Source organism: Panthera onca, chromosome D3 (assembly GCF_046562875.1).
Source record: "Panthera onca isolate mPanOnc1 chromosome D3, mPanOnc1 haplotype 2, whole genome shotgun sequence".
Taxonomy (NCBI): domain Eukaryota; kingdom Metazoa; phylum Chordata; class Mammalia; order Carnivora; family Felidae; genus Panthera; species Panthera onca.
Window position 1 is genome coordinate 55266323 of NC_138350.1, and position 25245 is coordinate 55291567.

The following is a 25245-nucleotide window of genomic DNA, read 5'->3' on the forward strand; positions in this document are numbered from 1 at the left end:
AGGCAGAAAATCATCATCCACTGTTATTAAGAGATGTGCAAAGACCTGCCATTTGACTCTGAAGCAGTGGTTCTCAACCGTGGGCAATTTTGCCCCCCACGGAACATTTGGTGATATTGGTAGACATTTGTATTGTCATGTCTCAGGGATGGAGGAGGTGTGGAATGCTATTAGCCTCTAGTGAGTAGAAGTCACGATTCTGCTTAACATCCTACAGTGCTCAGAATAGTCTCCTAAAGGAGAGAATTTACCTGTCCCAAAGTGTCAGTAGCATCCAGGTTGAGAACCCCTGCTCTGAAATATTAAGAACCACAGTGATTCACAGCAGGCTCCACATTAGGTTGTCTTTATACGTTAGCTACTTATTCTTCACGGCCACTTTGTTAGGTAGGTGCGACTCTTACCCTTATTTTTAGATGATGAAATCGAGGTTTGGGGGGTTAAGCAACTTGCTCAAGGCCATGCAGTCAGCAGGTAGTGGATTTTGAATTCAAAGTAGATGAGGCTCCAAAGATCAGCTCCTGTCAGGTCACTATGCTCCTCGATCCAAAACTACCTGCATCAGCTGCCTCCTGTGTTGTCTGAAACTCTGCGTCTCCAGAGGGTCCCCGTTAGAATGCATATGTGTCATCGGAGCAGGCTGACAGGGTAGTTCATCACAGCCCATTTGTCCCCTGTCAACGTCCAGAGTGAGTGACTGGGTTCTAGGAACCTGTGTTGGCTAAGAGATGACAGTGTTTGAAGGGGACAGAGTCTTCCTGAAAAAGGAAATTTCACTTTAAAACGTCCCTCTTTGGAAGGTGACATTAGTGGGGAAGATGGGATTTCAGGTCAGGGCATAGAGTGTAAAAAGGACCAAATTGTGCACCAAACGTTTGATTGTATGAAACAGAGATGCCTGAGTAGCAAGCAGTCTCCTCACACTGAGGGCGATGGGGTGACAAGCTGATTTCTCCTGTCGGAGAAGCCCTCTCTCCTGCTCATTGCCTGCCCCTTGGGGAGTCTGAACTACCCCAAGAGCAAGGGCAGCAGTTGGGCATAGGCAGTGCAGAATCCCCAGGGAATGTGGACAATCACAAAACAGGAAGCGGACAATTCACTTTAGCCAACACATGCAGAAAAAGAAGGCCATCGTCTGTAGCATGTAAAAAGAAAACAAAGACCTGTTTTCAGAGAATGGTTTTGCTTCTCCACTCATAATTCCCTTGACCTGGTCCTTCACACAGTCTAGCATCTGCTGCTTTTCTATGCTTCCGGTGATAGCACGCTGAGCCCGGCAACCTCTTCAGGCTCTTCTTGGGAGCTGACTCACCACTCAACCTGTGCCCCAGCCACATGGAACCTTTTGCCATTTCCTTGTCCATCAACTTTTTCTCTTCTCCCCATGAGCCTCTTGTTTGAGTAAAGAGACTTTTCCCGGAAGCCCCCTGTATTCGTTTCCTACGGACATTATAACAAATGATTGCAAACTTGGTGGCTTGAAATAATAGAAATTTATTCTCTCATAGTTTCTAAAATAGAGAATTCTGAAATCAAGATGTTGGCAGGGCCATGCTCCCTCTAAAGATTCTAGGGAAGAGTCCTTCCTTGCCTCTTCCTAACTTTGGTGGCTCCAGGGATCGTTGACTTCCTTAGCTTGTATCTGCATCACTCAAATCTCTGTCCCAATCTTCCGATGGCTTTCTCTGGGTGTGTCTTTCTCCTTGTCGTCTCCTCTTATCAGGGCCCACGCTAACCAGTAGGATCTCCTCTTGCTCCTTAATTAATTACATCTGCAAAGACTATTTCCAAATAAGGTCACATTCTGAGTTTCTTGGTGACCATGAAGTTTTTAGGGCCACTACTTGTATTAGGAGCTATAATAGGATATATAGAGAAGGAGATTTTTTTATAAGGGATTGGTTCACACAATTATGGAGTCTGGGAAGCCCCTGTGTCTGCAACCCAAAGGCCTGAGAAGCCGGAGAGCTAATGAAGTAAGTTCCAGTCTGAGTCTGAAGGCAGGAGAAGACCAATGTCCCAGCCCCAAGACCATCAGGCAGAGAGCACATTCTCTCTTGCTCCGCATTTTGTTCTTTTCAAACATTCAACGTTGGGAAGGGCAATCCGCTTTACCAAATCTACCCATTCAAATGTTAACCTCATCCAGAAACACCCTCATAGACACATCCAGAATAATGTTTAATGAAATATCTGGGCAACCATGGCCCAGTCAAATTGACACGTAAAATGAACCCTCGCACTACTCAATCCACTACACCCCCCCCCACCCCAGCAGCTTTTCCTTTATGTTTTACTGGCACCGCTGACAAGGTGATTGCAATAGCAGTGATTGACTTTGACCCTTCCTCGTGACCTATGGTGGAAGTACAGATAACAATTCCACCAGCAAAGAAAAATGGACATTAGGTAAGCAACAAATCCGTTATATGTCCATGTATTTCTCTTTTGTGAAGTAGACGCTTTTGTATTAGTTTATGCCTTGTATTTGCAAGTGACAAAAAAAAAATGAAAACTCACTCAGGCCAGCTTAACAAAATAGGAATGGTCAGGCTGCAAATAAGGGCAGTTCAGAGGCTCAAAGGATCTTGTGGTCAGGACCTTGTTTCTTTCCACCTTTCTCGGCTGTTTTCCTCTGGTGTTGAATTAATACTTAAGGAAGCTCTATCAATGCAGTGATGAAGAAAGCCACCAGTACCTCCCACCATACAAAATCTAGATCACAGGATTAGAGCTTAGATCTGTTTCCTACAGAACTTTCATTGGTGCTGCTTAGGTGCTTTATTCTTGATAACTTCAGTATACCCGTGGATGATCCAATCAATACCTTCCTCATATCCAGAAATAAATCCCTCCATTTGACCTCAGCCATCTACTTCTCTGAACCACTTGCACCATCAGAAAAGAAAGCAAGATATCTCGCTCTCCAAACACCATATCCTCCCCCTCCAGCTTGTTCTGATCTCCGCACTTGCAACTCTTTGTGTTCGTTACAAAGTCTTTTTGTCCTTATTCTTTCTCACTATCAAACAACCACCTTGTGTTTTTACTTCCCTCCTTGCCTGGTTAGATTCCATGGTCCGTTGCCTTTTATGTACCTTCACCTCCCTGCATGTTTTTCCTACCGTCTATTCGCCAGGCAACAGCCAAGCCAAGTAGATGAACCCACTTACCTGCCTTTCCTGTACTTTCACCTACTTGGCTGAGCTTTGTCAAAGAAAGCCACGCGACTGAGCATCCTAGAGTCATGATCACGACGTCAGATGTGCTCGCAACATTCCGTGGCAGTCCTACTATTTCAGTAGTCCGCTCATTCTACTCTCCACAATGACTAGCTCATTATTTCTCCCCTTGCATCAAAGCCTTCTCCCCATTCCTCATTCTGAGCTAGCAACCTTGCTTTTGACTTCATTGAGATGACAGAAGCCACTAGAAAGGAACTCCCTCTTTCCATGCCCAAATGTACACACATACCCTCATCTGCATCCTTCTCCCTTCACGTCACAGAAGAATTAATTTCTGCACTTTTACTCTGTATCTGGTCCCCCTTTACCCTCTTAGGACTGTGCACATGCAGTCAGCCATTTTCTCTCCCATGTCATCAGTCTGTCTGCCCTTAGCGGACCGCTGTTTTCTGCATGTAAATATTTTCTAGAGTCTCCTGTATTTGAAACATCCCCTTGATTTCATGTTTCCTTTCATTTGCTGCCCTACTTCTGCTCCCCTACAGATCCAGCTTTCTCAAAAACAAAAACTGGTTTACCCAGTCTGAGTCCACATCCTCACCTCCCATTCTTCTGTCCCTCACCCTTTCATGAAAAGGGGTTTTATTGAGGTCTTCATTATCTCCCTATTCTAAAGCTAATGAATGCTTTTCCCATTCTCATCTTACTCAGCCTCTCAGTAGCTTTCAACTCAAAGACCACCCCTTCATTCCTGAAGAACTCCCCTTCAGCTTCCATAGAAACACACTCACAAGGATTTCCTCTTACCTCCCCGAACCTCTGTCTTGGAGAGGAGTCTTGGGCACGTTTCTCCATGGATATTTTCCCCTGGCTTTACAGAAGTCTCTTGCACCTACAGCTGTCACATGTACATCTCCATTCAGGCCCTGTCTTTATGGCTTCAAGCAGATATAGACACAGCTTATGTGACATTACTGAGGCAGTGCCTCAGAAACATTTCAAATTCAGCACTTTGCCTTGCTTACCCATTGTCGCATTCCCGCAACAAGCTCCTGTAGCCAACTTCTGCATTGTCGTAAATGGCACCTCCATTTATTTCTGAATGCTGGGAGTTTTTCTTTCCACTCTTTTTTTTAATGTTTATTTATCTTTGAGAGAGAGAGAGCAGGAGCACAAGAGCGTGCAGAGGAGGGTCAGAGAGAGAGAAAGACATAGTATCCAAAGCAGACTTCCCCTCCCACGCCCCACCCCCCACCCCTCTGCCATCAGCAAAAAGCCCAACATGGGGCTCTGTCTCAGGAACCATGAGATCATGAGCTGAAATCAAGAGTAATTCACTTAACCCACTGAGCCACCCAAGCACCCCTTCTTTCCATTCTATTCTCACTCGTCCTCCCTCATTCAGTCTGTACTGGGGTCCTGTCAATTCTGTCTCCATAATATATTTCAAACATGTACACTTCTCAGTGTCTCCACTGGTGGCATTTTAGTTCAGAATCCACAGTTGGCCCTCAGACTGGCTGCTCTTTAAATACTCTTGCCCCTCTCCTGTCCGTTCTCCACCCCATAGCCAGGACACTCCTGTAAAAAATAAAAGTTGGATTATGTTCCTCTCATGTTTGAAATCCTTCAAACCTCCCCACTGCACTTAGAATAAATTTTAGAATCCCTCAAATCCTTGGTCTGCCAACGTCTGCATGCCATGACCCTCTGCCCTTTATGCATAGCGCTCCAAACACACTGGTCTCCTTGTGTTCCTTGAGCACACTGGGCTCTCTCCCCTCTCAGAGACCTCACACATACTCGCCCCTTTGCTTCAAAGACTCCTCCCCATTCTTCGCAGGTGTCATCTCAAATACCACTTTCTCAGGAAGCCTGTTCTTTCTTTAGACCCCATTCCAAGCATGGACACAGACTTAATTACTCACTGTGAAGCTAAGGGCAATTCTCAAAGCTTTCCTAAAATCTTGATGATAACAGAGCTATTATAACTCAGAATATTTAAAATTAGTCATCAGCATCATTATTCCTTAGACCATAGTCATACCGTTCAAAAGGGATCCCATATTGGCTGTTTCCTCCTGGGCCACCATGTTTTAGAACCTGGTTCCCCTACAGGTAGGAATTCCCTCTGACCTGGACCTTGCTCCCCGTGTCCAGAACGTCAACACCCATCCTCCCTGGATCTAGTCCCCAAACCCTTCTTATTCCGGTTAACAACTCACAGTCTTTCAGCTATACAACTCATAGTGAAGGGAGCGTTTTCCTCTGTCTCACAGGATGACCTAATTTCTCTTCCTTCATCCCTCTCTTGTAGACTAGTTTATATATAAACATAAGCCCCTTAAAGTTTATTTCCCCCCCCCCCAAAAAAAGAGCATTCTTCCTCAAAGGTAGTCATGAGGCCTGTAGCCTCCTTTAGAATATGGAAAATGTTGCAGTTTTAAAACTAACAATCTAGGGGTTCCTGGGTGGCTCAACTGTCCGACTCTTTGTTTCAGCTCAGGTCATTGTCCCGGGGTTGTGGGATTGAGCCTCGCATTGGGCTCCTTGCTGAGCGTGGAGCCTGCTTGAGATTTCTTTCTCTCTGTTCCTCTGTCCTTCTCCCCCGCTCATATGCTCTGTCTCTCAAAAAAAAGAAAAAAAGAAAAAAGGTAGCAATCCGTTTTATTCTCTCTTGTTTTGCATTTTTGTTTTTTACCATTCTCAAAGTGTGTTTCTGTGTATTTTTAATTTGATTAAGTTTTTTTATTTTAATTCCAGTCTAGTTCACATACAGCGTTATATTAGAGTCAGGTGTACAATGTAGCGATTCAATAATTCTATACGTGGCTCCGTGCTCACCGTGATAAGTGTACTCTTTAATCCCCACCAGCCATTTCACCTATCTGACAATCCATTTTAAAATGAAGCTACATAGGTACTTAGAAACAGATATGAATAGATAAATTCAAAACTATTACTTGTGGCCAGTGGGGTTATAAGTGATTAGAAAATATTTTTGATTACTCTCATTTTTTAATCGGCCTACAATGTTTATCAAAGATATCATAGAGCCTGAATAGATGAACAAATAGAGTTGTTCTTACACTTTGCATATTAGTGCCACAAGTGTGATCGTATGGGTGGGCAATGCAAGCCACAGAATCTGATGTATGACTGAAGGTTTCTGTCTTCTCAATGTGTGTGTATAGGAACATATGAACACAGAATTGTGTCTCCACTGGGAGGTCAAGTGTCGTTACCTGTATAATGAACGTGAGTGGCGATTCATCTGTGATGAACAAAGTAGGAGCTGAGGCCTCTCCGCCTTGTGTTACTTACACGCCCTGGTTTTATTATTATGTCAGGGGTCCTTTCTGATGTCTCACCTGGCGAACACATAGCGTGGTGCCTTCCGTAAACAAATGAAGACCACCTGCTCACCATTACTTATGCGCAGATAGCCTTTCACATGCGTAAGTGCCTCCCTGGCCGGCTTTTATGCGACTTCCCTTCCTGCTCATTGTTCCCCCCTTGTATGATGGTTTCTCCAGTTTCTCCATTTCACATGTCACCGAGAGGCTCTAAACCGAATGCAGTGGCCTGATGGAGAATTAACCAGTGTGAAGTATGGAGAAGGATAATGCCTCCCAGGCTGACTCCAGTGAACTCCCTGGTGTCACGTACCAGAACCTCGGAGATGTTAGGTGATCGCTACTGATGGAGTGTTTACCACCACAGACACCCAGGAGGGTCCAAAGCGCCCAATATCTTTATAGTGTGGGTCAATTTATGTAAGGCGTGTTTAGCTATCAAATGAAACTTTATCATTCATTCCGATCATGAAATTCATGTAGGTATATACAATGACATTTCAGACACTGCTTTGTCAACTTGTCTTCATTTATTCAGACAACTTTCTCAATTGTGTATTTCTTCAGTATTCTTTTATAAAAAAAAAAAAAAAACTATTTATTTTGAGAGAGAGCCCGTGAGCAGGGGAGGGGCAGAAAGAGAGAGAGAGAGACAGAGTCTCAAGCAGCCTCCATGCTGTCAGCTCAGAGCCAAATATGGGGCTTGATCTCAGGAACCGTGAGATGACGATGTGAGCAAAAATCAAGAGTCAAGACACTTAACGGACCGAGCCGCTTAGGCGCTCCTCGTCAGTATTCTTTTTCTCTTACCCCCTGGATAATTGTGCTATATGTTCTCTTTAACCACATATATTTTTACTTTTATCTTTCCCCCTAAGTCACCTTGTATCCTTTTCCAACTGTTTAATCTATTTTTCCTTAATAATTTCTTCTCCTATAGTCTTGCCTTTAATTATTCTCCTAACTTGCTCCATGTTATAATACCCTTTATTTTCATCAACGTTGGCATCGATAATGAACTTTTATTGAGTGCCCACAAGGTGCATGACATGGCATTTGCTTCCCAGTCTCTCCATCTCATTACCTACGATTTATACACACATACGACTGTAGAGACAGCTACTACCCCCCCGCCCCGCACCCCTCACCTTGCCACCAACTAATTACTTATCCTTTCTGAGGAGCACATAACAAAGGAAGGGAGAAACTCAGTAACTTATCACTCCTCTGTCTAATCTTGGTCACTGAATATGCTCTTAGGTACATCAGGCATCCGTCCATGGAGCTTTTGGCGTGTATACCGCGCAGATGTAGCCCTAGTACCCAAGCACAAAGCAAAAGCATCTGGGAAAATACACCTAATATCCGAACAGCAACCGCTTTCCAAGCTTGGGGCACACTGAATGGATGATTTCCCCCCCTAAATGTTCTGCCTAAACGGACCTAATTAAATTATCTATCTACTCTCAAGTCAGTTAATTATATTTTTTTCATATATTGTATCTACGGCTATACTTTCTTTATCCATATTCTTATCTCCCCTTCTAGGCTGTAGGCTATTTATATTTCTCCCACCTACATCCATACAATATGGGCTTTTAGAAGACACTTAATTAAAATTTATTGAATTAGAATAAGTCATCTTATTTTAGAATAAGTCAGGCGGAAGAGACCAAGAAGTAATAATCTTGTGTAACTGTGTATTCAGATTAAGAAAATGAATTCTTTCAAGAGTGACTTCTCGGGAATATGCCTGTTTCTTTGACTTCATGAGTAGACCTGATTTTCAGAAATGTCCTCCTCTCTTCCCTCGAACTGAGAAAGAATATATTCTGTCAAACGAAGACGTCATCGTGGCTCTGCAAACATGCCTGGCTTTACAGGATATGGGATTGTCACAGAGGGTGACCAGACAAGTACTCAGTCCCCTGCTCCTACAAGTTCCCTGACAGTCTGCCACTCAAACCCCACAGATCTTCTGGTTTCCCCACCGAATACAAGGACAGAAAAGAACTCGGAGTCTATCAAAGAACTCTGCCTGATTTTATATCAACTCAAACTCAGAGCATCCTGACCTCACAACTCTCTTGGAACCTTTTTCCATTTTGTTCTCCTCAGGACAGATTTTGACCTGAGCGAATATTTGCTTCTTCTCAGTATCCAGTCTGTTTTGCTGTCAGTGGAAGGGGGCTGTAGAGATGCTGCCACGCTGATTGCCTCTGACCAAACAACAACAACAACGGCAACAACAACAAAACTGTGTTACCTGCCTCCAAGTAACTCCCGGTCCTGCCTTGGACCCTGGAGCACATTTGTGGAGTTTCACAGAGGATGCCAAACTGGAACTGGGAAGGGGCCCCTCAGACATGAATTTAGAGTCAGCAGGGCGATATTACAAACAGCAAAGTCAGGGCATCTGGGTGGCTCAGTCGGTTGAGCCTCCAACTTCAGCTTAGGTCATGATCTTGTGGTTCATGAGTTCAAGCTCGCATTGAGCTCTGGGCTGACAGTGCAGAGCCTGGAGCCTGCTTTGTATTCTGTGTCTCCCCCACCCCCCGCCCCTCTTGCCCCTCCCCTGCTCGTGCTCTCTCTTTATCAAAAATATATAATAAATAAACATTTTTTTAATCTTAAAAGCACAGTGAACACATGGCAGGACTTTGAGACCGTTATTTCACCTGTTTCCTCATCAATAAAGTCTGTATTACACTGAATTATAGGTATGAGTCCTCTAATTCTAACATTCTATGCTTAGATTTTCTAATTTAAACTCAATAATTCCCACTCCCACACAGGAATCTGTTCTAAGGAAATAACCCAAGGTATAATCAAAAACTTACATACAAAGATGTATCACTTATAAAAAGAAACCGGGAAAAGACTAAATATTTATTTCACAGTGAGGGATGGCTAAGTGAATTCTGACATATCCAAATAGTAGAATTTTATGCAACTATTAAAAAATATTTTCAAATAATGTATAATAGCACAGTATGTTTATTTTACATGTCTTTCTTTAGGTGAAAGAAAGCTATAGTCAAAATCATCCAAGATTGTTAGTATATAAAAATTAAGAAATGCATCAAAATGTCAATATCAGTTACCTCGGATAAATAAATTATATGTGCTTTTGATGTGATTTCGTAAATCTATATTCCTCAACTTCTCTACGTTGGACTTGTAATATTACCTTTCAGTGAGAAAATGGGCACGTCATGTCAGGTTTTATTATTTATTATTATTTTATTCTTAGGTTTAAAAACCAAGTATGTTTTTCACTAAGGAAGAATCCAGATGTATTCTTGAATTTTGAAAAGATTAAAAATACAAAAACAGAAATTTGGGAATAAATTTCCATATGTGAATAGGGCAAAATGATTCAGGGTTCACAATTAGTTATCTGTGGGATCTGTATCCATCAATTTCACAGTGCTATTTAAAACCAGATACTTATTTATAGCCCCGTTAATACAATTCAAAAGAGGAGTGCATGTTTTGAAAACATCTTCAGGGTAAAATAGAATATCTTGATATTGAGTTATATAAACTGAGATGCCTTGCAATAGCCTTGTTCTTTCATAAGAAATTTTCATGAGTAGAATAGATACTAATCCGATTAATATTTTTTAGGTCAGCTGCTCAAAGCAGCTGGAGAAACTATGTGCCTGCAAAAATTGTTCAATAGATCGCAATCTTTTTTGTTGTTGCTGTGAACGAGTTTTCTTATTTGATTTAAACCAGCGCCCTAACAATAAAGCTCTTTGTGGTATTCTAAACTAAATAACAATTTGAAAATGTGACCTGAAAAAATGGACTTTGCAGGGGTTCAAATTGTTTTGTCTTGTTTTGATTTCATTGACATTAGCAGCCAGTTGTTTTTTGGGTTTTTTTTTGGGGGGGGGGGGTTCTTTTTTTTTTTTTTTTTTTGGTAGCCATCCTGTTGAATTCAAGCATGTGACCTCTGAGCCCATGTTGTTACCTCGAGTTTGTGGGAAATTAGGTGCCCTCATGTCTGAAGAGACAGCAGTGAGGGAAACAACCCTGTAAGCTCTCTCCCAGGTCTGTGCATCCAAGGCTTGGCTCATCTTTCTCATAATTCTGAAGCATTATGTCTCGAAACTGTTTCCCCCGGGTGTTAAGATTCTTCATATGAAATTAGGTGGTCATCCCAGCACAGATTACGTTACAAATTTTGTTCACACTGAACAAGAGGTTAATCTTAACATTGGCAAAAGGGGATTTCAAACTTTGTGAAACCAAATATATTGGCATCATATTTCCTGAATGCTTAAGAGAGAGAATCAAACAAGTTGCTTGACATCTGACAAAGGATGTGTGCTCATCATAGTTAATCCCTAGGAGGGGTCTACATTGACTAGATAAATGATATGCTCTTCAGTTGACAAAATGAAGAATGGTGGGATGCATAAGCAATCTGTAGGAGGGAAAAAGACACAAGGTAAAGACTCACAAAGAAATGAGTACATGCAGTGAAAACGTTTCTATTGAGCCAGCCACACATGAGAATAATTATGAATTATTCAGATTGCAGTTCTATGAGTCTTTCCTTCATCAGCTGCCCTGACAAGGATTAAGGGGCTCTGACTTTCCAGTGGATATGCTTCTTGCCTTTTCGTCTATTCTGCCTCACTTCCACGCTTTGTAGGACTGTGTCATGACGAGTCACCACCCTGAAGGATTTTTCAGAGTTGCAGCAGTGCTGGAGCTGTTTTAATAATCTCTACTGATTTGCTATAGGTCTTGCTTTTAATGATAGAGAAATCTTGTGATGTGCAACATGCATTTTATTCTTTATAGCAACTTCCTGCCATGGAAGTTTTTTCTCTGCCACAGGTTTTGTTTTTCTTGTTGTCGTTTTCTTTTTCTTTTTTTCTTTTTTTAACCCCTGGTGGCTTCTTTGCACTAGAAGGCTTCAAAGGGATTTTAATGCTACTATTCCTATGCAATTGGCTTTGGTGCCTGGCAATTTCCTGAGTTAGATGACTGCGGAGAAAAGCAACTAAAAGTCTGTAGTGGCGAGCAGTTTACAGCCCTTGTTACTGATCAAGGTGACCTTTTAAAGGCTGTTAAGCTAACATTGGTACGTTGTTAAAAACGTGGTCTCTGTATGTAATTTCTATTCTGAGGCTCTTTCTGATGACAATTCTTTTTAAAAAGTTTTAGGGGCGCCTGGGTGGCTCAGTCGGTTAAGCGTCCGACTTTGGCTCAGGTCATGATCTCACGGTCTGTGAGTTCGAGCCCCATGTTGGACTCTGTGCTGACAGCTCAGAGCCTGGAGCCTGCCTCGGATTCTGTGTCTCCCTCTCTCTCTCTGCCCCTCCCCTGCTCATGCTCTGTCTCTCTCTGTCTCAAAAATAAATAAAAACATTAAAAGAATAAATAAAATGTTAAAAAATTAAAAAGTTTTAAAAAGTTTTTTTTTAATCAACTACCAACTTTAATACTCTTTCCACAGTTACTTCACATTGGGAATATGTAAAACCTTTTGGCTGGTCATCATCTCCTCTAGATAGTTTGTAAGCGGGAGCAGGCAATCCTGGCTAGTTACCTGAAATGGTCTCTGTATTATGCTGTGTCACTACTCATATTATAAAGCGTATCATTGAAAATGTGTATCTGGTTGAAAATGACAGTTTTATCATCAAGGGAAAGTCAGGTGTCAATGAGCTTTCTTGTCCCTTTTGTTCAAAACTCATAAACATTTTTGCTAAATAACTCTAGCGATAATGTATTGAGCACTTAACTGTGTTTCAAGCTCAGTGCTTGGTAATTTCCTTGGACCATCTCATTTAATCCTTTTTCATAACTTTTGAAAGTAGAAATTTTACATAAGAGTAACCAAGGTTTAGAGAGGTTAAATAATCTATCCAAGATCACAAAGCCAGTCTGGGTAAGAACCGATTTTAAAACCACATCTGAGTAACTCAGTGGTTGCTACTCTTGCCTCCCTCCCTGTGCAGCGTGGGATAGTAAGGAAAAGCCTGAGCAAACCCCCCCTCAGGGGCTTAGCCACAGCAGAGAATGCTGTGAACACAGTCCTGGAGGAGTTGAGGTTTCCTCCACTGTGCTGACATAAAGCATTCATTCCCTGCTTTATTCATTCAAGAAATAGCCACCGAGCCCGACATTATGCCAAACTCTTTGCTGGTTCCATGGTATGAAGAGATAAATAAGGCAACATTCCCCTTCTTAGGCGAGTCCATGTCTAAAGAGAGAGAATAGATATGTAAACAAATTATTATGGAATTTGAGCTAAATCTGGAAAGTAAGCAAAGCTGTGGAAGCAGGGGATTGGCCATGCATGACCCGAGGGACAGAATAGCTGCTCGCCTGATGGTGGAGAGAGCACCAGCTGTGAAGGATGTCCATGGTGGGAGGGAGGGACCACAGCTGTGGCCAGGTGAAGCCTGTCACCCAGGCCTCCCATCAGGCGTCCTTAAAGCACATGCGAATAAACTGAAGGTGGTTCCTTAAATATTAATTGCATAGCCATGGGCTTGGGGGGTCCCAGGATTCTTCAGAGTTGCAACTGTCCCAAGTCCAAACTTCTACTCTTAATATGGAACCCCCAAGTATGCTTTGGTTGATTCTATCAGGCTGTGTCACCACAGATCCAAATCTGTGATCATTTAAAATAGGAGGGGCGCCTGGGTGGCTCAGTATGTTAAGCATCCAACTTTTTATTTTGGCTCAGGTCATGATCTCACAGGTGGTGGGCTCAAGCCCCCTCCCCGCCCCTGCCACCCCCCATCGGGCTCTGCACTGACAGTTGCTTGGGATTCTCTCACTCTCCTCTCTCTGCCCCTCCCCCACTTGTGCTGTCTCTGTCTCTCTCAAAATAAATAAATAAATAAACTTAAATAAATAAATAAAACAGAACTGGGACTTAATCTGTTTAAATAATGGCTAACCACAGGGTTTGATGAAAAGAAGTTGAAGAATTTTGCCTCCCACCTCTGAACTGTGATTAGAAGTTTGCTCTAGGAAAATCCTTTGAGACTAGCCCTTCCTATACTGATGCAGTGTTTTCAACATCCGTGTTTATTGAATTATTTAACTTTTATATCTATATTTAAAGGAGCTATGAGACTATTGCTCCTTTTTTTTTTTTTTTTGAGTTAGTAACTGGTGTTTAAAAATACTTGGTTGGAAGAAGTAGTAGATAATGATCAGTATTTTGAGGGATTAGTGGCAACTTAAAAAAATGCATATAGTTATTTCATTTGTTTCAGGGCTGTGGGGGCCCTTTTATTCTTATACCTCTGCTATTCGTTTCTTTTTTTTTTTTTTCCTTGCTCACGAGGTTGAGTCAGCAACAGAAACATATTCAAATTAGACTTGTCATACAGAAAAAAAAATCTGACTTTGTCAGGGTGGGTGGAGGGGAAAAAGGCAACTTTTTGTCAGTCTTTTGTATTTCAGCAGCTGGATTCATTGCTACCATGGTAACGGACCACATGATGAGGTGTATTAGATTGCTGTGCGTTGAGCACAAGGGGAAGAATGAACACAGCGTTTTATTGAAGTTAAAGGTTGCTTTGGAGTTTCTTCTGTGGAAATGTGTAAGGTCAAATACTATAGCTTTCAGCATATGTAGTACCTTAGAGGAAGAATTAGGGGCATGTTGGTGTCTTTAACTGCAAAACCAGGTAAGGTACAACTCAATCTATGAAACTGAACTCTTCTTCTGTTGCAGGAGCAGGACTTGCTGGGTGGAATTTCACTGTCGCCCCCACCCCCAGCCCTCCGTGGGCACAGGACAAATTTCTCCCTTCCCCTGCTCCCAGCTCCCTTGCCCCCCCCCTCCCCGTTTTCACCCTCTATTAATTTGAAAGTCTAAAACACTGTGACTTTTTTCTGGCACTTTGGTATGCGTGTGAGGCTGTGTGTGCAAGTAGAAGTAAGAAAACTGGAAAGAAGTAATAAGAATGCAATAATCCATGTCTTCAGGTCAATGTAAAACAGGGCAAAATGTTTCCTTGTTTTGAACTTCAGAAATGGTCCGCTTTTCCTAGAGGACACCTTGTTCGTGGTATCGGTCCTAAGCTGCTTGTCTCTTATACTAAATTAACAGTAGGGCAAAATTCCCCCGCGTGTTACATAGTGTATTTGTTGTATTTGGGCATTTATTCCTCTTTCATCCTATTCCTGCCAGCCCCATCTAACATGAGTAGTTCGGTTTTATCTACAATTTTTACAACATATTTTATTTCCGTTTCGTATTATGTTCTTTCAGGCATTGTGGTCTATATGCTTCAGAGGATTTGAAAATAGAAGTAGATACAATACGGGTTAGTATAAAAGGAACTCTTGCTTAGAGGCTGGAGAGAGCCGAATGTAAACAATGCGGTGCGTGGGGAACCTTCCATTCTCAGAGCACAGAAGCCTCTCCCTGCATTGTTTACACATCGCCCTAGCAGCTTGCTTCAAAAGAGGTGGCTTTGATATGCGCAGAGCAAGTTAAAGGAGAAAATTTCTTTGCTAATAACTTCTGTTGCTTCCTTCGTCGCGGTTTCTATTGATGTCTGTTGTTGGTCTTTCTCATCAGACGTTAGGACTGACTTTAATTTTTTAGTCAAGGGCTAACTTAGCCAACTTCTCTCGGCTTGGGAGAAACTTGTCCTGGCAGCGTTAGAGACAAAGCCGAGCTAAAACAGGAGCAGAGCCCCGCTGTTACTCAAGCGGATTCACTCTCCACCTGGAGTGTTTTCATACACGAAAGTCTTTCAAAAAATACTTTCCTAGCTAAAGTCGATTATTTGCCACTAACTGGCACTGACTTGGATAAAAGCCAAGAAATGATCCCAAGTTTGGTCATATACCTCTCTTTCTTCAAAAAGGGAAACAGCTTTTGTTATATCCATTTATGCTCTGTGATTTTCATTGCTATTTCCTTAGTCTCTCTAATTTTCATACATCTGGGTCATCTTCTAACTTTGCGCAAGGAGTTATAATCATTTTTTCAAAATTTTTTTTGCCATAACTTCAAATAAAGGGCACTATTTCCATGATAGCAAATATCAAAAGTATTGTAACAACACTGAACAGGTGTAAAATGCCCATGCTTGTATCTGAAATCATTCTTTCCTTTTACCCTTTGTTGTTTTGAACATGGAACAAGCTATGATCATCAACTCTGGAACATAGAATATACTCACAAGCATAAGTTGTTATTAGCTAAGAACAGGAAATTCCCAAGAAGCAGTGAAAGATGGTACCTGGTAAGATATTTTAAAGTGTGAAATTCTCAATATTGACAATACCTGAGGTAGAAAGTGGTCTGTTTTTATTAAAGGAAAAATAAGGAAGGGAAGGAGGCCAAAGGAAGGGAGGGAGAGTCAGAGACAGAAGGAGAGGACACAAGAAAGAGAGATGAAAGGTAAAGATAAAAGTGTAAATGATCTCTTAACCAAGCTTTCTTCTTTCCCAGCAGTACTGTAACGGGTTAAATATCTATATATAAAGAAGAGAGATGGAGTAGTGTGGATGAAGTGAAATTACTGAAAAGTACGAGCATTCTCCACTATTCCATGTTCGAAGTACTTGATCAGGCTTCAGTCCATTCTGTAATTGGAATGAAAACAAATTCCTCTTGTTTCAGTTCCTGTAGTTTCTATAGTCTCAGTCTTTGGGCTAAGATATCAGCCAGCTTAGCCATTAGAGCTAGATGTATGTAAAAAACAACATATATCCAAATTTCTATGATTTTTATACACCTGACACCAGGCCATATGTACGTGTCCATTTCTCAGGTCATCATACCTGAGATGTCTATAAGATGGAAGCTCCTACTCAATTTTATTTTTTATAATAACTGTATGTATTTAAGGTAGACAACATGATTTGATTCACACATTTCACTATGATAGTGAAATAATTACTGCAGTCAAGCTAATTAACGTATGTTTCCTCACATACTTGCTACTTTTTGGTGTGTGGTAAGAGTGCATGGAATTTGCAAACTTCCAGTATGCAATATACAGTATTATTACCTATGGTCATTATGCTGTACATTAGATCTCTAGACTTGTTCTTCCTACATAACTGCAACTTCGTACACGCTGACCAACATCTCATTTCCCCCACCTCCCCATCTGATGTGAGTGAGAACATGCAGTATTTTTCTTTCTGTGTCTGGCTTACTTCACTTAGTGTAGTGTCTTCTAGGTTCATGCATGTTGCAAATGGCAGGATCTTCTTTGAAAATATTCCATTGTATGTATATATCACAAAGTCTTTATCCATTCATACGTTAATGGACACTTAGGTCATTTTGTATCTTGGGTATTCTGAATAATGCTGCGGTGAACATGGGAGCACAGATATCTCTTCCATGTACTGATTTAATTTCCTTTGTGGATATACCCAGAAAAGAGATTGTTGGGTCTCTGGTAGTTGTATTTTTAGTTTTTTGAGAAACCTCTTGTCCATAATGGCTATATGGAAGTTTCTTTTCTAGTTGTTTTGATATTTACATTCTTAAGGTACAAAATGATTTTTGATGTGCCTGTTTTAAATTAGAAATGTTGCCAAAGTGTTTTAATCGAATCATATTTTTGTCAACCTTTCTTTAAATCAGGCTTTATTTTTCATTTTGAATGATCGGCAGTGTTTCTTAACATTTTAGCTTTAATTTCTAGAGCTCCCTAGCCTCTCAAATAGCTAATTATCTGCGTTTACCTCTATTAAGGAGATAAATGTTCAACAGAGCCATGATGAAGAAGAATCATATTGACTCTTATAGCTTTTTCAATAAAATTAATGATAACTGTTGAACCCCAAGACAAAATTTCTAAAGATTGATGACTCTATCAGCTAGATATTCCATTTTTAGGAATTGTTATTTTTAAACCTATGACTTCATTAAAGTGGGTTTTATTATTGACAACTATGTAATTTTTTTGTATGAAAAGAATTGGACTTTTTAAAAATATTCTTAAATGTTTCAAATGAAAGAAAAGTAATGGCACCGTGATCACAATCATGATGATGACAATGGCAATAATGATTAATTCAGAGAATAAGATAGACTTTATTAGAAAGCTCTAAGCTCTGTATGTAGTAAAAGGCCAATGTTTTTTTAAAAAAAGTAGAAATTTCTAATGGTGATTTTCAGATATTTACTTTCAAATTTAATTAATTCCATTAATAACATTTAGAACTCACTAACAATAGGTGTTTCTGTTATGTTATCAGAACTTATTATAAAGGATGTTGACTTTGTTCAATAAGCATTGGAAACTTTCATTAATAATGATTAAACTTATCAATAATTGTGCAATATGTAGTCCAGTATCTGATAGGAAAAAAAGTAATTTCATTGCTAGGAATGAACAATTTGTTACATTTTTAATATACAAAAAGAAACAATCAACTGGTTCCACTTTCATGATAACATTAGCCTGATCCATTTTAGAGTGATATTATTATAAGAATTTCCCTCTACCTGGTATGTATATTATGAAATATTCACTATTGACACCATTTCAATTTTTTAATCATCTTTTTAAATTTTAAATTATTTTTAAAATAAATAACAATATTTTATGTCTCAAACCTATTAATTTGTGTTTGTTTGGGGAATATTATACCCAGAAATATCACTTGCCTCTACCTACCCTCACATGAAAGAAAATACCATATGGATTGACAATTCCAATATATAATGTGGTTCCACCAAAGTAGTAGAAGAAAATACAAAACTTGAGATAGAAAGTTATGCTTTCAATGGCAGAAACCACAAAGTAATGGTTACATGAAGTTATTACACACCTGCATAGCTTCCACTATTATCAAGATGACTCCCTAGAATTGTCCATTTTTTTTTTTTTTACCAAGGATGAACCTAAACTGATACATCATAATCACCCAAAGATCAGAGTTTACCTTATGGTTCCCTCTTGGCATTGTCCATTCTATGGGTTTGGACAGATGTATAATGGTATCTGTCCATTATTATAATATTACACAGGGTGTTTTCACTGTCCTAAAAATCCTCCGTGCTCTGCCCTTTTATCTCTCCCTTCTCCTCCACCCTCTTTCCTGGAAATCACTGATTTTTTTATCGTCTCTCTGGCTTTGCCTTTTCCAGAATATCATATAGTTGGAATAATACGTTATATAGCCTTCTCACATTGGCTTCTTCTACTTAGTAATATGCATTTAAGGTTCCTTCATGTCTTTTCGTATCTTGATAGCTCATTTCTCTTTAGCCCTGAATAATACTACATTGTCTGGATGTATCACAGTTTATTTATTCACTCACCTATTGAAGGATATCTCGGTTGTTTCCAAGTTTGAGCAGTTATGAATAAAGCTGTTGTAAACACCCATGTGCAGGGTTTTGTGTAGACATAAGTTTTCAACTCCTTTAGGAAATAACATGGAGTAGGATGACTGGATCATATGGTAAGAGTATGTTCAGTTTTGTAAGAAACTTCCACACTGTCTTCCTAAGTAGTGGTATCATTTTCAATTCCCACCAATAATGAATGTGAGTTCCTGTTAGTCCACATCTCATTAGCATTTGGTGTTGTTGCTGTTCTGGATTTTGAGCAGAGTTGCCTAATGGTATCTCGTTGTTTTAATTTGCTTTTCCCTAATAACATATGATGTGGATATCTTTTCATATGCTTGTTTGCCATCTGTATATCTTCTTTAGTAAGGTATTTGTTTAGGTCATTGGCCTGTATTTTAATTGCTTTTTTTTTATTGTTGAGTTTAAGAGTTCTTTGTATATTTTGATAACAGTCCTTTATCAGATGTGTCTTTTGCAAATATATAATCTGTCTGTGGCTCGTCTTCTCATTCTCTTGATATTGTCTTTCACAGAGCAAAAACCTTTAATTTTAATGAAGCCCAGCTTATCAATTATTTCTTTCATGGATTGTGCCTTTGGTGTTGTATTCACTAATTATTTTTAAATACCTACAAATTAAACAAATATCATTTTAATCCTTAGCAAATATGTTTAAAAGAGAGAAGCAGGGGGAGGAGAGGGAAATAATACCCGATGTTAAGGAAAGTGTGGAAAATGGGAACTCACATCCATTGCTTTTCAGAGTATAAATTGATATTTTTGGAGCAGGGTAGGGTCAACATAGCAATGCATAGTAAAGGCTTTAAATATTATATACCCTTGGACCCAACAATTCTACTATAAGGAAAATATCCTAACAAAATAAATAGTCAAACATATACAGATATAGATGATATAGATATAGATATAGATATAGATATAGATATAGATATAGATATAGATAGACACAGGGTTTTTCATTGTCATGGTGTTTATGTGTAAACAAGAGCAGCCATTCTGAAGAAAAAGAATCTGAGAAATGTAACAAACACACCAGCTTATATTTCTGCTCTGATAGCTGTAAAGTTGTAATAGGTCACAGACATGGCTATATGTTTATCTAACTGTTCCACTTCTCTACTCTTTAGATAGAACATGATTAGGCAGCGTCATATAGAGAAAAGGGTCTTGGCTAAAGATTCAGAATGCCAGGGTGCTTCAATGGACTAACTGAATTAATATAAATATAGGAACATCAAGCATCATTAAAATCCTAATGTTAGAGAGTAGAAAATAAAAACCTGTGGATCTCTTTATCCATTTAGTTGCATTTGTCTTCACAACTGGTGTTGCAAATAAAAAGCCCCCATATCAAGTGGAAGAGGGAGGGTTCATTTTTGTAATTTCACTGAAAGAATGTGCCAAATGGTAAAACATGGAATGCTTTGACTTTGGTGGAAAAACGGTAAATATTTTGGATAGGATATACTTCCCAAGTATTATTGTTTGAAATTTACTCAAAATAAATTTCTTCTCATATAAGGATGGGCAGAGGATAATTGGTCTTGACTGTAAACTCACCTTTAGGTGTAGTGAAGAGGGCAGAGATCTAGAGCAGTGTTGTTCAGTAGAACCTTCCATGGTGCTAAACATTCTATGTCTGTGCTGTCCAATGTGGTAACTACTAACCACCTATAGCTGTTGAGCTCTCAAAATATGACTAGTGTGACTGAGGAACTGTATTTCTAATTTTATTTAATGCCAAGTAATTTGAGTTTAAATGGCCATCTATGACTAGCACTTTCTTATTGAACACTGTGGCTCTAGAATTAAGCACAACAAATCGGGTCGTTTATTGAATGTGGGCATTCATTTCAAACATTTCTGATGAATAAGGGTGATATAGGATAAGAAGGTGAATATTCTTAGTGAAATTTCCCTTTCATTCCAGGAAATACTTAACAGGGAGATTGTTTGATTCTATGACTGTAAGTCCAAGATTGTTCAGAGAAATCTTGGTCCCAAATATTCTTTTGCCTTGCTCACTTAAGAATTCTAGAGACTATGAGAAAGGATAACAGTGAACAACCAGACGAAGAGATACACAGGGTGAGTTCCAGAAGAGTGCCGAGCGCAGGCATTTCTGTCCCAGTGGAGTTGGGGTACACCACCTGTCCTGTCACAATGGATGTGTTCACCAACACATCCAAACCCCATACTTTTGGTATTTCTGGAGGTTTCATCAGTTTGGGACAATCCATCATTAATCACTCCCCCTAGAGAATGGGGATGGAGCTGAAAGTTCCAAGCTTCAAGTCATGGCTTGATCTTTCTAGTGACTGGCCCCCATCCCAAAGCTATGCAGTTGCCCACTGATAGTCATCTCATTAGAACAAAGACACTCACTCCTATCATTTAGAAAATCCCAAAGTGTTTAGGAGCTCTGTGTCAGGAGCCAGGGACAAGACCAAATATTAGAACAAAACATGGTTCTAATGTTCTTATCACTTAGGAAATGACAAGGGTGTTAGAGCTCTATGCCAGGACTCAGGGGCAAAGACCAGTATATATTTTCTATTATTTCACAATCAGACACTGTACTCGACATTGAAAACAGAGTGACAGTCCAGAGTCCCTAGATTCAAAGTTTCCTTGAAATATGATTAGGAATCATAAGACACAGACCAGATGTTACAGAGGAGGGGTGAGAAAAATGTTTTGTGCAGAAGGAAGCATTGGGATAAACTTTAAAAATAGTGAGCATTACATGGGAGATTGGGGAAAGGAAGATCTATAGAGAGGGAACAGTTGGGAAAAATCAGGGAAAGGTGAGAATCAGAAATTTCTGAAGACATAAGCGAGTCATGAAGACGTAACAAGAATAGAACTCAGAAGGTGTTCAGGACCAGATCGCCATCACCACTATCATCACCACCACCATCATCACGTATTTGTCTCCACCACTGTCACCACCACCACCATCATCATCATATCGTCTGTCACCACCACCATGACTACCACCACCGACTGGGGGGAAGCCATACCAGATGGACAGAAATAAGTGAAGAAGTTAATGGTACAGTTCAGAGCAAGGATGAGGGAAGGAGGGTGTAAGCTCAGGGCATGAAAGCAGAAGTTGAAAAAAGAGTCGATTTGAGATGTGTTTTGCCAGTTGTCTGTCTTACAGTAAGTCAGGGAGAGAACATCTGGCTTATTTTTTAAGCCTCCTTGAAAATCGTCAATTACTGCATGCATCACTGCAGCAAGATTATCGTGGCCAAGGAAACAGAGCATATCGAAGATAATGCAAGTTTTCCTAACAAGACCAACTTTCGTAAATCATCCTGTTGGAAGCAAGTGCCACTTACTATCATCTGTGTTCTTGAAGCATGTGGCACATCACAGTATTATTTGGAGATGTGGTAGAACTGAGGTTATAAAGAAATGTAACTTTATATTTATAAATTTTTCCCTTTTGTTAAAACCTTAATGTTCTTTGATATGGACATATAGTGATGTCTTTTTTCTTTCTAACACACACGGAATTTTAAAATATATACTAAGAACTCATTGAGAAATGTCAGAACACAGTTCCCTTTATCATTGTAGAAGTAGTCTCGTAAATGAACTTCTGATTTGGGTATATTATTATTCTCCTGCCTTTGCGCATTGAGGTGGCTTTTTTTTCCTCTTCACGGTATATCCTGGTTCATTCACAGATTGGAAGATAATAGAAGCATCAGGGCCTCTACTGTTTTCCAAGAAGTTATTTTCAATTTCTTCTAAACTTGTATGGTCACTGTGGTTGGAGAGGAATATTGGGAAATGTGGGGGGTGGGGGGGAAGTGGACGAGATGGAATGTTGTCTTGACAACAAAGAGCAGGAAGGAGGAGAGGGGTATTGCCCAAGGGGATCCACAGTAGTCTGACTATCAGGAGGACAAACCAAATAGGGTGAGGAGGGAATACCAATGTGCTGGCCATATAGTTCTTTCCAGTATGTGGGACGGCAGTGGAAAATCCAAACATACAGGAGGACGTACAGAGCACATCAAATGAGAGTTCTGTACATTTTCTGATAAAAAAGCAGAACACTTTCTGAATGCCAGGTACAGTTCTAAAAGTGCTTAGTTTACTCATTTGTTTTTAAGTTGAGGAACCCTCATTTAGAGAACAACACCTAGAACACAGAAATCATTGAATACATGTAGTTATTATCTCCGTTAATCATCACAACAACCCCATGAGCCTTTTATCATAGATCATCTTTAGTTTATGCATAAAGAAACCAAGGCTAGAGAGGTTAAGTAATCTCCCCAAGGGCTTACAGTTAATAAGAGAGAGAGAGAGACAGAGAGAGAGCGCGCGCTCTAGTTAATGGACTCAACTATTATGCCATCTTGCCTGCTCTTGATCTATGTAAAGTCTATTATATGTAAGGGGATGATACTTATAAAGTGCTTTCAGAGTATCTGACAGATAGTAAATTCTTAAGGATGTTAGCAATTATTATTGTGTAATAAGATTTAGAAGATGTTCTGATATTTATGTCATTCTACATAACACTGCTGAAAAATAGTAAGATTTTTAGGGCAGCTTTGGCTTTTTTCTCACGTAGGTGTGAGTAAAGCTTTGTTTACGAGCATGCCCATTATAAAGTGGAGGAAGCTTCTTTCCACCCACACATTATCAGTCAGTTGCACTGGCACAGTTGACGTTTTCACCTCAAAAAAATGTGCCTTATAGAACTGTTCCATATACACATCTACACAACTCTGACCTTTTGACAGAGAATGACTACTGCGACCTGTATGGTACTGATGTGAACAAGTGAGATTCCCTTCCGTGCTTGGTATTTGAAGAACATGTCAATTTGCTCATTGCAGTCTGACATTTGCATAACCTAAGGGAGTTCGTGAGAGGCTGGCAGCCAGGAAAAGGAATCAGGCCAGAGGATGGAAAGGCATAGTCATAAGGGACTGGATTGGTAATAGAGTCTTCAAGGTCATGCGGGTGATTCCAGGCAGAACCCAGCTAGACCCTCGTACACAGTCAGACACAAACTTGGACTCTGATCTGTTTTGCCTATAACATGGGTTAGTTGGGGGTAGGTGGATTGTCATCCTCTGTACAGAAGTAATTTCATGGAAAATGAGGTGGCTTGCAATCTAACTGAAGTAAGAATGTCAACAGACGCAGAATTAAAGATACTTAGTATTACAGATGCAGACAGTGAAAGAGCAGCTCTGAGGCTGGACTTCTGGACAGAATGGCACTGCTGTGGGTTGTGCGTGAGAAATGAGCAAAGGAGGGTTGAGGACACCATGGCTCAGGCTGGCAGAAATGTGAGGACTGTGGAAGGAGTCAGGGGACGGCAAAAGAGAGCAAGGCAAAGCCTCAGGATGGGTGACCAGCAGTTGCCTTGTCTTATGGTTCGGTCACTTCTATCGCTCCCATTGTCTTTATCTGTGACGTCAGTGGTTTGGCTGATGATGTCACTGGGAAAGTGTGCCAGGCACTACTCCAGTAAGAGGATGAGGAAGGAGACCAGCTGTCCTCCCTCCACTCTGCTACTTAGGGAAGGGCAGGCTGGGGGAATGAGGTGGGAAAATCTATCTTTAGATATTTATCCTCTGCTATGCAACCCTCATCTTAGATGGCTACTTGCCCATGAGCTTAAATGGCCGTAGTTTCTTTGAACTATTAGGGAGTATGATGATCATGTTATGATTCATGGGGTCTCCAGAGTAATCTCTGCAAATGTTATGTGTCATTTATTATCTGGAGAAGTAACAAGCTTTTATTAACCATAATAGCTAACATGTGTATTGTGGTTTGCTGTTTGCAAAGTATTTAGGTTGCATTATATTTGAACCTCCTAATATTCCTACAAGGGAGATGACATCATTATCCGCTTTTTAAAGATGAATGAATGAATTTCTTGGAGGCACTGAGCCAGCAAAGCATGGATTTTAATGTGCTGATTTACTGAGACATGCTGCTTCCCTCGAAGTCCCTCTCACCTTTAAAAGTAAAAATCTCCTTAGTGATAGCAATTTGCCTTTAGAAGACTTCTGTTACAAATAAAGAGCTCTTGCATTTATTCAGATTTATTCAGATTGAATCCTCTTTTTTCTTCATACTTCAAGGCAGTTTATGTACACAGTAGGTATTTAATAAGTGTCACCTGCCTGGTTATTGTCCCTTTGTAGTAATCACTGTGATTCGCATACACCTGATGAAAAAATAATTTTGCAGTAAAGGGAATAGTCAGAGATTGTAATTCCAAATGTGGGAAACTAATGTGAATAAAAATGAGAAGCAATTCTTTTTAGTTTAAGAAAAAGGTGTCACATCCAACATCTAAACAAGTGGATTTAAAATA

At 40.1% G+C, this 25245-nt stretch overlaps 1 protein-coding gene across 31 annotated transcripts in view; it reads left to right on the plus strand.

The window, feature by feature from the left end:
- The window catches only part of DTNA (dystrobrevin alpha), a 355063-nt gene that overhangs the window by 177502 nt on the left and 152316 nt on the right, over positions 1-25245 (plus strand). Inside the window, exon 1 of one of the 31 annotated variants that reach the window (XM_081790790.1) lies at positions 14041-14211. The exons of the other annotated variants lie outside the window; for them this stretch is intronic. The gene's annotated coding sequence lies outside the window, so the exon portion shown is untranslated. Of the gene's footprint in view, positions 1-14040; positions 14212-25245 lie in introns of those variants that run through there. 31 annotated transcript variants of the gene reach the window in all.